Source organism: Medicago sativa, chromosome 7, assembly GCF_051527215.1.
Source record: "Medicago sativa cultivar Bolivia chromosome 7, Bolivia_mono, whole genome shotgun sequence".
NCBI classification, from domain to species: domain Eukaryota; kingdom Viridiplantae; phylum Streptophyta; class Magnoliopsida; order Fabales; family Fabaceae; genus Medicago; species Medicago sativa.
The window spans coordinates 51,775,882-51,789,626 of record NC_140755.1 but is presented as its reverse complement, the minus strand read 5'-3'; the positions used below and the strand labels follow the sequence as shown (position 1 = coordinate 51,789,626).

Here is a 13,745-nt window from a genome sequence, read left to right as displayed (position 1 = left end):
TTACCTCCGCATACTTGCTAGAGTATTTAAAACTTTGTAATCATGATTAGGGGGCAGACTACTATATTGTCCTACTGTTTCATCTTTTCCTGCTTTTCCTGTATATTGTATCAGAAACATCATTTTGAAGTAGAGTGAAATATATATACGTTGAAATAAGTTTCGAGAGATATTTGCGAGGTTCGCTATATATAGCACCACTCTAAAATAAACTTAGAAAGTATTAAAAACAAAAAAATAAAAATAAACTATTTGGACGATAAAATCAAAGTAGATATGAATTATTTTTTTGAGATGTTTATTCTAGATAGGAAAATGAGTTTTGTATAAAAAATGAATTTTTTTAATAAAAAATAAATAATTAAATGTTAATATGTGAGTGAGTATCTGCTTAAGAAATTGTCATTTTTTATTGGATTAAACAAGAAATAAAACTCATAGTAAGGTAGTTCTATTGCATCAAATAAACCCAATGTGAGATAAAAGAACATGAACATCATAAACTTATTTTTAGCAATGTAAAATCAATATATGGCTTGTTTTTTTTAGATTAAAAAATGATTTTGACGTTCAATAATTTAGAGATTATTTTTTAGAGACTTTATGCAAAAGCATAATCAATTTTGTGTTTGTTTATTAGAAAAACAATCATTTTTTTGAAAAACAATTTCATTTAATTATATAAATTTATTTTTTGTGTTTCATTTTTTTTAATACACCATTTTTGTGTGTATTGTTCATGATTTGTTCTTTGTTCTCTAGTACCCCCACCCCAAACTTAGTTGGTTGGAAATTCCAATAGCAACCCCAAACTTATTGTTTAGCAACACCCTACTTAGCCTAACTCAAAAATTAAATCATTGGGTCAATTCCTAAAAGTCTCTAGGCTTAATATGTAGTTTGACACCGAACAAAAAGATCTAAACCTACCGACTATATTAGACTTTCAAAAAGGATAAATTCAAATAAAATCAGGGTAGGCTTCAAAGGCTCACAACACCAAGCACTTTTGCCTCTGTGTGTATATGACACGGATCAATCAACAGTAAAGAAATAATGCAAGTTCTAAAAATGTAGTTGCACGGAACACTCTATATAAGTAAATTGAAAAATAAAATTTGGCTATGATCCTTACAATTATGATATTTGGGAGTTGTGACTACCTATCACACATGCCGTACACTTCGCCTTTGAATTTCAAGTCATTATCTCCTTATGAACTTTTGGAATACCACTTGACTACACAATTGTTACTAAACTGGAAAAAGTCAACAAATGAGAAAATTCATCAATAATAAACAAGTTCAGATTCAATTACATAACAGGGGGTACAACTGAGTTAACCAAAATAAGAAATAAAGATAAATTGTTCAAATAACAAAAACACAAAAGAAAGGTGTTGAAACAAAATAAACAAACAAATAAATATGAGTTGAACCATCAGTAGTTCACTCATTCCATCTGATCACGGAGTATCCAAGTGCTGGGGTTATCGGTTTCCATGCCTTCTGTATCCTGATTGAGCTCCTCCAAGAAATGGGACCTAGACCTAGCATCCCCCTCATCAAAATCAGTAGAGATCTCCTGCTTTCTCTCAACAGCCCTAGCTCGAGTCACCTAAAAGTAGTGGGTCATCGACTCCCTCGACCCATCAAACCTCTCAAAGAACCTCGTCATCTTCCTCCTATTGATCCTGGTCGCTTCAGCGAACTCCTCACCGAACCTAAGACAGTTCCAATACTCCTGATCAGACACCTCATTCATCCAGTTAGAATGTGCAAACATGTAGTCAAGCATTATTGGATGAAGGGTGCATACGGCCCATGCTGGCTACCCTCTACCTGAAACATATGAGACTGAGGTGGGGGTTGTTGTGGTTATGGATGTGGCTCTAGTTGAGGTTGTCCTCATGATGCCTCTTGAGCTAGAAGCTTCATTATAAACTCTTCATAATCCTTCACAAAACCCTCCATGGTCTTATCAGTAATTGGCTTCATCATAGATGCATCCAAGTCATTAGAGTAAAAATCAACATCCGCCTCCTCGCACAACCAGAAAATAAGGCTACTATGAGCTACAACTTTCTAATTCTTGCTTGCAATAACATAAATGTTGTTGGCGATCAACTCACCAACATTGATAGGGGCACCATCAAGGATAACAACAATAATGTGAACTAGCCTAAGAGGAATCTCTGCCGAGCAAGAGGTGCTTCCCAATGTTCGCACCACAAATGAGCCCACGCCTTACTGACCGACTTGAAGTCTGAATTCAACAGCATCTGTTCCCCTTTCCATTTATATCATTCCCTGCACAAAGTGAAAAGAAGCTTTTCCCACTGCTCATCATTCCAGTCATTATCCTTATCTTTCCGCTTCTGAACATCACATTGTTCAGGTGGAACACAGTTTGTTAATAGCCTCAGGGATATAATCAATAACCTTCCCCCGCACAAAAGACTCATATTTCTTCCCCGAGTTCCTGGCATTCGCATAAAACCCCAAAGTGATAGTTTTGTTGGACTTTTCAAAGACCATCCCATTAAGCAATTCCCAACCCTTTGTTCGGATCTGGTGATCGAAATCAGGGTTGTGCACAAGCTTAGTAAGATTAAAAGCTCTTTCTTGGATCACCCTATAGGTTTTGATTTCCTTGAAATGATGCCTAGCCGCATTGTTCAAGAATCTTGTAGTAAGGGACGGTGGTGGTTCGGGAATGGTTCGTGGTTTTGTTAGTGATTTACGTGGATTGGTGGTTTTGGCTTTCTTGGCGGCTTGTTTGTTCCGAGTATTGACCATTATGTTTGTGTAGTGAAAAAAGGAAAAGGTTAGGTTATGGATGTGGGTTTGATGAAGTTTTGTTGAATTGGTGGGTTGTTGATGAAAATTTGTTAAATTTGTGGATTTAGGAAGGATGGATATGGGTTAGAGATGAATAGAATATGAGAAGTTGATGAAAAATGGTTGACAAAGATTAGATTTTCGTGGTTTAGGGTTGAGAGAAAAATTGGGCAGAGTTTTGTTGCTTATGGAAGTTATGAAAATGAAGTATGTGAAGGGGCTATATATAGGCTGAGCAAATCGTGACATGGTTGGCCAAAATTGTGTCCCAATTTTCTTTAGTGACGGTCAGAAATTTGAAAAACCACCAAAATTGTGACAAGATTGGGTAGAACCGTGTCCCTATTGCTCAAGATTGCCAGTTTTGAAAAATTTTAAGTGCCAGAAATCGTGATACGATTTGGCCATCGTGTCACGGTGTACCCAAACCGTGTCACGATTTTGCAAGAAAGTTTTCTTCCTCTCTTTTTTCGTTTCAGCTAAAAATAATTTTTTTATATATTGAAATACAATAAAAGTAAAGCAATACCTGAAAGTAAAAATGGTGGGTTTCCTCCCACCCAGCGCTTCTTTATCGTCACTAGCTTGACTGCCAAGGACCCTCAGAGGTCCCCGTCAACACAAGTCCTACCCTCTGTTTTGGTAGGTCGCCACCCAGATATGGCTTAACCCTCTGACCATTCACTTTAAATGTTATGTCACCCTCAGGCGTCATTAATTCAACTGCTTCATGAGGTGACACACTTTTGACCAAGAACGGTCCAGACCACTTTGACTTGAGCTTTCCCGAAAATAGCTTCAACCTGAAATTATATAACAAAACTAGTTGCCCAGCGTTAATTTTCCTAGACACTAAGTTCTTGTCATGATACCTTTTAGTTTTGGCTTTATCACTCTCAGCCTCATCTCTTCATGCTCATTCAATTTCAAGAGCCTTTTCTTACCAGCAGCTACTTGATCAAAATTCAAGGCCTTAATGGCCCAATATGCTTTATGTTCTAACTCAACTGGAAGATGACATGCCTTCCCATAGACTAACTGATAGGGTGAAAGACCTATATGAGTCTTGAAGGTTGTCCTATAGGCCCACAGCGCGTCATCAAATTTCTTAGACCAATCCTTCCTATTTGACGCAATTGTCTTCTCCGGAATCTGTTTGAACTGACGGTTTGAAACCTCTACTTGACCACTAGTTTGAGGATGATGGGGAGTCGCAACTTTATGCTTGATATTATACTTTTTAAGCACAGTTTCAAGAAAATTATTGCAGAAGTGCTTCCCCCCGTCACCGATCTAGACTCTAAGGGTTCCAAACCTAGTGAAAATATTCTTCTTCAAGAAGTTGACAACAGTTTTGGCATCATTAACAACACAAGGTATCACTTCAATCCATTTGGTGACATAGTCAACACACACAAGTATATGGATATAAGAGTAAGAGGACGGGAAAGGTCCCATAAAGTTGATGCCCCAACAATCAAAAGGTTCAATTTCAATTATACCTGTTAGGGCATCTCATTCCTCTTAGAGATATTACATGCCCTTTGACATTTATCACACCACTTTACAAAATCCTGGCAATCCTTAAAAAGGGTTGGCCACCAAAAACCACTTTGCAAGATTTTTGCAGCGGTTCTTTATCCACTATGGTGGCCTCCATAAGCTGAGTTATGGCAGTGTCACATGATGTTATTCGCAGTCTCACAAGCGACACAACGTCTAATCAAACGATCAGTGCTTACCTTAAACATATAAGGATCATCGCACATATAGTGGTTTGCATCCTTTAAGAAATTTCTCTTCTGTTTCCAGTCCAAATCATACGGAACAATATTACCGACCTTAAAGTTTTCCATATCAGCAAACCACCGTCTTTCTCCAACCACAAACAACTTGTCATCCGGAAACTCAGCCATAATGGTCTTTTCTTTGGCAGTCACCTCACTGTTGTCCAGCCTTGAGAGGTGGTCAGCTACCACGTTCTCAACTCCCTTTTTGTAACGAATTTCAAGATCAAACTCTTGTAACAAGAGGATCCACCTCAACAGTCGAGGTTTTGAATCAACTTTTGTCAATAATTACTTGAGAGCTGTATGATTTGTAAAAACAATGACTTTGGAGCCGATTAGGTAAGAACGAAATTTTTCCAATGCAAAGATTACTGCAAGCAATTCATTTTCAATTGTGGAATAGTTAACTTGATTTTCATTTAAATTACATGATTTTTTTTTTCCTTTGACTGCTCCCACCGCATAATCACTAGCATCACACATAAGTTCAAATGGGAGATCCCAATTTGCAGCAATGATTACCGGTGCAGTCACCAACTTGGTTTTAATGAAAGAAAATGCATTTAAACACTCAGAATCAAAATTGAAATCATTTTCTTTGACTAAGAGGTTTCAAAGGGGCTAAGCTATTTTTGAAAAATCTTTTATGAAACGCCGGTAGAAACCAGTGTGCCCCAAGAATCTCCTCACTCCTTTAACATTAACAGGAGGGGGAAGTTTCTCTATAACCTCTATTTTGGCTTGGTCCACCTGGATGCCCTTCCCACTTATCTTGTGCCCCAAAACTATACCCTCAGATACCATAAATGACATTTTTCCCAATTTAAATTAAAATGAGGTTAGTTTCGGTGCACCTTTTAAGGATATTATCTAGGTGAAACAAACATTGATCAAAAGACTTACCGAACAAAGAGAAGTCATCCATAAATACCTTAATGTTCTTCTCTATCATGTCAGAGAAGATGGAGAGCATACACCTTTGAAAGGTCGCCGCCGCATTACACAACCAAAAGGGCATTCTCTTATAAGCCAAAACCCCAAATGGACAAGTGAAGGCAGTCTTTTCATGATCCTCTAGAGACACCACAATCTGATTATACCCCGAATACCCATCCAGAAAACAATAAAAGGCTTGACCAGCTAGCCTCTCTAACATTTGGTCCATGAAGGGCAAGGGAAAATGATCCTTCCTTGTTGCTTGGTTAAGTCTCCGGTAATCTATACACATTCTCTAACTAGTGACTGTACGGGTGGGTATCAATTCATTTTTTTCATTAGCCACCACCGTCATTCCTCCTTTCTTTGGCAGCAATCTCTAGAATGCGTCAAACCTCTGTTATGTCGGGGTCAAGTTTATATAGCAAACTAACTCCATACACAGTAATGTGCATGCCCACTCTCTATCATCATGTTTAGAAAAGCTTGTTGTCGAGGAGTAATATTATTGTTGCTGAACAGATCGACGTAGTCTAGAGTAAAATCCTAAGCACGGAATGCATCTTTTAGACTCTGGCATGAGTTTTTGAAGTTTGCATAAAATCCATAAGATATTGTGTGCCATGTAACACCCTAATTTTTAATATTAGTTTATTAGTATTATTATTATATGAGATTAATATTAATATTATTAATAGTATTAATTTGTTTGATATTATTAATTTAATTATTCGTATTTATTGAGAGATTAGGTAAGGGGAAGTAGTTGGATTGGTTAATCGGCTAAAGAGTGAGAGAAAATAATATTTCGGGAAGAAAATTGAGTTTTTAAAGAGAATAAGAAAGTAGAGGGTGAACGGAGGTGGATTAGTAAAATTGGGTAAAAAAAAACAGGTATAGTTAGTGAGCTAAGTAGTGTTTTAATGATATAAGCAAAGGGAGGTGTGAATAGCAAGGTGGTGTAGTTATAGAAAGAATGGTAACAACATCTAGAGGTACAAATAGTAATCTGAAAAGATTAGTAACAAGCCTAGAGAATATATAGTAATCTAAAAAGATTGGTAAGAAACTCAGTTAGAGCTTATAAATAAAGAGAATTAGAGAAAAAGGGTTACCGAGAAAGAGAGAAGCAAAGCGGCAAAAGAAAAACTAGGATTGTGGAGAAAAGAGGCAAAGGAGTCAAAGAGAAAGGAGTTTAGAGAGAGATTCAACCATAGGAAATCATCAGTTTCTAGAGGTAAGGGGGAGTCTTATTAGTGAAGGGTTTTGTTTTCCATTGTTTTCATGATCTTTAATAGATTTATGTTAAATTCGTTCTTTAATTTCTTACTGTGATTTTGATGAGTATACTATTGTCTCTAAATTTATTTTATAATACGGCTTCGCAAAATATTTTCCGATAAATTATAAGTTCTACTTTGCTATTGTTTCCTTTCACTCTACTTTGAGCCGCAACATATACTGTGCGAGGCTTTTCTGAATTTGAATTTCATTTGATAGAAATTAAGTATGTGCTGTTCCAATCCTTTATAATTGCTATGCACATAAATTGCAGTGGCTTCTCTCAAAAAACAAAAATAAATTGCTGTGACTATTCTCTCTTAAAGTAATCCCTTATAATGTAACCAAAAAAAAGTAATCCCTTGTAATCCTTTTTTAACTTTCAAATTGAAGATTTGAATCAACTGCTACACGTGATTGTAGGCCTTAAAAATCTAATCTTTCATTTTAGAATATACTTGATTCACTATGTGTTGGCCTATTTTAGTTTTTGTCTCATGTGATATTTGAAATAAATATCATATATTGATTTATTTTATTTGAATTATTTAAATTATCGTAAATAATTTATGTTTGAAATAATAAGTTTTAATTGATGAATTATTTGACTATGTGTAATTGATGAGTTATTCAACAAAGTGTAATTAGTGAATTATTTGACTAAGTGTAATTTGTGAATCATGTGATGTTATGATGATGTGTTGATTTGACGATGTTGTATTTGACGATGGTGCTATTTAAAGATGTGTAATTGTCAAGTCATATAAAGATGTGCATGACATATGTTGAGTCATTACTTGGTGTTCATGCATTCATGGTCGAGTCTATTTAACGATGTGATTTAACATACTTTGATGGTGTTGTTTTCAAAGATGGTGTTGTCTTTAAAATACTTTGATGGTGTTGTATTCAAAGATGGTGTTGTATTTAAAGATGGTGGGATAAAATCAATAACATACTTCTGATATCCAAAATTGGTGAGTAGGTTTGGTACCACATGCATATACGGTCGAGTTTAGGAGCATTGCATACATTATTGTGTTATGTTGAGTTGCTAATTCTTTAATTGATGGTTGACTTTGTTTAAGTGATGCTTGTTCATTGTGATTTATTTAATGATGTGAATGTTAATTATCTAGCAATGTGAAGCTTATTACTAGAAAACAGTCATTTAGATACCGATTTTGACACCAAAATAAATTAGTCTCAGTAGTGACCAATATAACCACCATTTATTATAAACAATTAACCAAAACAAAGTCTGTCTCTAAATCGGTCACTAAATTTATTTAGTGACCCATTTAAAAACTGATTGTTCAACAACCAAAATATTATTGTATATCCTTTCTCTCTCTTTTCAATTTTTAAAATAAAAATTGATTATAATAATCAGCCACCAAATTATTGGTCTCAAAAAAAAAACCATCAATTGTGGAGTTTGTATTAAGGGTGATGATGGAGGAGCCGATGAGAATTATTATTATGGTATTATTAAAGAGATTATGCAAGTTGAATACCCGGGAGAACCAACCAAGCAATTAGTTTTATTAAATTGTGAATGGTTTGATGTTGCTGTGAACCGTGGTGTGAAGGTTCATCCCCAATATGGTATATTGTTGAGATTAATCATCGTAGAAGATATCAAAAATATGATTCTTTCATAATTGCAACAAATGCAATTCAAGTGTATTATGTACCTTACCCAGAAAAAATAAACACTACTACAAAATTGGGAAAATATAGCGCCTCATAAATAGCGCTTTTAACACTAAAGCGCAATAAATTAAAACACGGAGGTCTTAGCTAGCGCTTTTTTGAAAAAGCACTATCTATCCTTTTAAGTATATATAGCGCTTTGTATTGAAAGCGTCAGTATAGGTTAAATAAAAATAATAGATAGTTAAATAAAAAACATGATTAATCGTATATGGCGTTTTTTATTAAAAACGCTATATATAAATCAACCTTAAATAGCGCTTATAAGTTAAAAAAAGCGCTACTGTATGCTTGAGAAAGATAGCGCTTATAGGTTAAAAAAAGCGTCATTTTATAAAGTGATTTAATGTACATTAATTAACATGTCCCCTGTTCGATCCACTGCATAGCATATTTCAATTTTTTTTTTGAATTTTATTGAAAAATGGATTGCAGTAACAAAGCACACCTTTTTTTTAATATTTTTTTTAGACAAATTTTTTTTTTTAATATTTTTATCATATATATATATATATATATTATATATAACAAACTAAATCCAAACTTTTTAAAAAAAACAAATTCAAACTTTTTCCAAAAAAACAAATCCAAACTAAAAAACAAATCAAATATATAACAAACTAAATCCAAACTTTTCCAAAAAAACAAATCCAAACTTTTTCCAAAAAAACAAATCCAAACTAAAAAAACAAATCTAAAAAAAACAAATCAAAATTTCCAGATCCCACTAAATCCTACTTTTCCATAAATAAATCATATCATCGCAAAAAAAAAAAAAATTGGCTTCAAGTTCTCTCTCACAGCTATTTAAATAGATGAGGTGCGGATAGTAACTGTGTGAGAAAGATTAAGTGAGAAACAAACTTGATGATTATAAATAGAGGTACGGATAGTAACTGTGTGAGAAAGATTAAGTGAGAAACAAACTTGATGATTATAAATAGATGAGACCATTAGAGAATTAGGGTTACAACAAAATAGAGAAATAGATAGCAAAGGAAAAATAAGAGAGAATTAGGGTTCACGAGGCAAGGTGCCAATGAGATAATTGATTACTGCAGTCACAACAAGGACGATATTACGGGTATCGAAAGTTTGAAGAATAGCATGATTTTAATTCTTTTCATCGTGATAGTTCTAGGAATTATAAGCGTGCTTCATGTAGACATGTTTATAGTGCTTTAAAAGCTATTCCACATCAACATGTTTCTAGGGATTCTATAGGTGCTTCACCTTGTGATAATACTTTGGCTTCTAAAGGTGCTTCACGTCATCATGATTCTTTGGATTTTAGAGGTGTTCTACATCGTGATGTTAATTTGCCTTCTAAGGCTACATGTCATCATACTTCTTTGGATTCTAAGGTGTCCCACTTGGTGATATGAATTTGGCTTTTAAGGGTGAGCATCGGTTAGACTCATAGAGGAAGGTCTTTGGTGTGACGTCGCGTCTCACATCAAATTGCAAGCAAGGAAAGGCATTGAGTTGCTACACCGGCGAAAAATAGACGCTCATTGTTAAACTATTCGGAATTGTAGCCGCCGCCAATTCAGGTATGGGGTGAGAGAGAAGAGTTAGAGATCATGAGTATAAATTAATCGAGATGAAGGGAAAAGTTGTATTTTCCAAAGTTCATTTGGGGCTCGCCGCGACGGTTGTAGCCCTTTGAGAAAATAATCAAATTAATATGCAAACTTTGAAGTGTGAGGTTAAAAGAGGATTTAGAAACTTTATTAAGGTGTTTCTTGATTTAAATTTTGTGTGTGCTCATGTTTGATTTGCCACAATTATTTGTATTGGTTAATTATTCAATGATTGATATAAATGTGATGTTACGTGATCTATACTTGAATGATGTTTGATTTGAATGTTAATGTTGATGTCGTTCTCTCTCACTTAATCTTTCTCACACAGTTACTATCCGCAAAAAAAATCATATCCTTTTTATCCCCCCATCGAATATCATTGATGTTAATTGAAGCAGAACAAGAATTGGTCAAAGCATACATGGTTAAGGAATTCTTGAAATATAAAGATGAGTGCAAGTTATTTATTCTACCATTTTATATACATAAGCCTATGTAAGATTTTCCTTGAAACTTTGTTTTTGATTATTTTTTCCTAACTTGTTACCATCATTTATAGAAGATTTTCTAATTAACTTTGACATTTGTGTAGTGGACATTGGGTGTTAGTTGTCATTGATCCCATATCGGAAATCATATATTATTTGGATCCATTACTCAATGACTATATGAATTACCCAAAAATGTAGAATATGTTTGACACGTAAGTATATATAAATTTATATATTGATGCATATGAAAACAATATATATATATATATATATATATATATATATATATATATATATATATATAATTAGTTGTATGTAATCTAAGTTTACATTTATATTTTGTAGAGTTCTACAGGTATTTCGCTCTGCAAGGGACTCTCAAGTATCAAAGAATAAATTTAACAACATATCATGGGTCCAAGTACAGGTAACATAACAACCTTAAAAAATTAGTGTATGAATAATATAAATAATTTGATTGATACAAACTTATTTTATTTTTTGTAGTGTCCTCGCCAAGAAAATGGTATAGATTGCGGGTACTTTGTGATGAGGTTTATGAAAGAGATTCTCATTTCAAAACTAAACGAGATTCCAAAGCTGGTATGTTATTTTTATGTTAAAGTATAATATTTGTATATAATTAAGTTTATTAAGTAACATGGTTATTTTTTGTTGTAATATATGCAGTACATTGATGATTTCAAGTGTGTGACATACTAAAAAGATAAACTAAGAGAAATCCAAGAAGAATGGTGTCAGTTCATGCTCAGCCTAAAAGTTATATGATATTTTTATGATAAGGTGGGTTTCATGTTTCTAAATATATTTGCTATAGAAGTGGTAGTTGTTTTAATTTATAATCTTGCTTTAATTTGTACACACGATCAGTAGTACTTTGAATTTATCTTTAATATAATATAGTGTTATTGCTTAATGGTGTTTTCTGGTATATATTCAGGTAAAAGAAAGTGAACGAAATTTGGAAATGAATGATGATTTGCCTGCTTGTTTTGGATAAAAATGTTGAGAAGATCAAGAAGATAGATGAAGACTGCATGATAGCATAGAAGATTTTGATCTTTATGTTAACTAATTAGTTGTAACTCCTAGAGATATTTATGTTACCATATTAGAGGCTATAGATTTCTGACTTTTATGCTATATATACATACATTTTTTATGATATGGTTAAGTTTTATTTGATAAATAATAGTCTCAATTATAACGTGCCAAAATTATATATATTTCCCTTTAAATTTCAGACTTTATATATATTTTACTTTAAATTAATAAAAAAGCGCTATCTGCAAAGGAAAAAAATTGATAATAAAATAAAATAAAATAAAATAAAATAAATGTTTCTCCTAGCGCTTTTTTTCCTTTATAAAGCGTTATCTAAACATATTGTTACATAGCGCTTTTAAAACAAAACGCTGTCTTTAAACCTGTCTTAGATGGCATATTTTTATAGAAAGTGCTGTCTAAGGAGATTCTTAGCTAGCGCTTTTTGACATAAAGCGCTATATAACCCATGCTTTAGCTAGCGCTTTGTACAGAAAAAAAAAGCGCTATATTACTTTTACCAGCGCCATTTACAGTAGCGCTTCAAAAGCGCTATCTAAAGCAAAAAAAAAGCGCTATATAAGCCCATTTTTGTAGTAGTGAAAAGAAAAGGTTGATTGGTGGGTTGTCATTAAAACCAAACCAAGAGGTACAATTTATGATCGATTTGCATTAGAGGTTGCGCATCAAGATCCAACCACTAATGTGGATTCTGTAGCAAATAGTGACGTACTTTGCAATTTGGGAGATGAAAGGGAATATGAGGAATTAGAAACAATCATTGAGGTTGCAGAAGGCATTGAGGATGAAGATGAGGATAAATATGAAGATGTGAATGAATATGAAGATGTGGATTTCGATGAGGAGGATGATGAAAATGAAGATTAGTAAATTATAAGTCTCAGTCCATGAGCTATTTTTAAATCATGCCTATTGTATTGTTTTTTTCTTCTTTATTGTGCATGCATTTTGTGTTTTTGTTGTGACACCACGTGTTTATCATGTATGTTCCTGATGTTTATGATATATTGTTCCTTATTGGGGGGTTGGTGTCTTTTTGGTCCGGTTGCATCTTTTACCACTACAGGGGTTTTAGCCAATAGACTTGAGTAGTTTACCTGCTAGCTAGTTGCAGTGCTTGTAATCTTTCTATCTCTTGTTAATGTATATTTTTCTTATCCAGAATATTAAAGGTAGTTGTTTACATGGCATCTCTTTGTTTTATATATGGTCTTATATAGTTCTGTCTTAAAGGTAATTATTTTTATCTCATATCTATTATTTTTGAACATGTTATATACATAGTGCTTTAATTTTCTTATTGTTCTTTTCTTCAAAAAAAAATTTGCTTATTGTTCTCAAGTGGACTTCGGTTGTTAATTTGAATTTTATATTGTATTCATTGCAGATGGTAGACAAAAGAAAATCTTCAAAAGAGTCCTCCTAAGTCCAAAAAAACCTCATAAGGGTCCAGGTCACATAACTCCTACTTCTAAACAATCTCAAGTTTCCCTTCCTTCTACAACAACTCATGTCCCAGATCCTTCTACAACACTACACGTAGTTCAAGGACACCTAATGTCTTTCCTACTTCCAGAACACCTCTTGTCCCACCTACTTCAAAGACACTTCATGGTGCACCTACAGCTAAAAGAAGTCTTGTTGGAACTAGAACAAGTCATATTGCACCTACAGCTAGGTCAACTCATGTCTCACCTACACCTAGGACAAGTCTTGTCTCACCTACGGCTAGAACATCTTCTATAGTGTTTAACAAAGAATTAAAAAAAATCCAGATAGAGACCGAAATAGCAACCAGAATTAATAATACGATAAAATAATTTGTCACAAATTCGATCTCTAAATTCGGTAGCTAATTAAGTGTCAACCCCAGTTACAAAATAAGTCACTAAATTAGCTGATTTTAGCCAGGGAAAGAGTGTCTAAATTGGTTTCTAGATTCCATCTCTGGATCAGTCGCTAAGAACGTCTCTTTATCAGTCTCTAATTCCACTCAGAATTCAGTGACAAAATGAGTCT

The 13,745-nt window shown here is 33.8% G+C and overlaps 1 long non-coding RNA gene and 1 pseudogene across 1 annotated transcript; both read left to right on the top strand.

Moving 5' to 3' along the window:
* The first annotated feature begins 7,574 nt into the window (after window positions 1-7,574).
* Window positions 7,575-12,593, top strand: LOC146906596 (uncharacterized; annotated as a pseudogene).
* Window positions 10,981-11,579, top strand: LOC146906597 (uncharacterized). The gene is made up of 3 exons (XR_015018821.1): window positions 10,981-11,067; window positions 11,148-11,243; window positions 11,331-11,579. It is a non-coding gene; the product is annotated as an uncharacterized LOC146906597 (long non-coding RNA).
* Window positions 12,594-13,745: the final 1,152 nt, after the last annotated feature.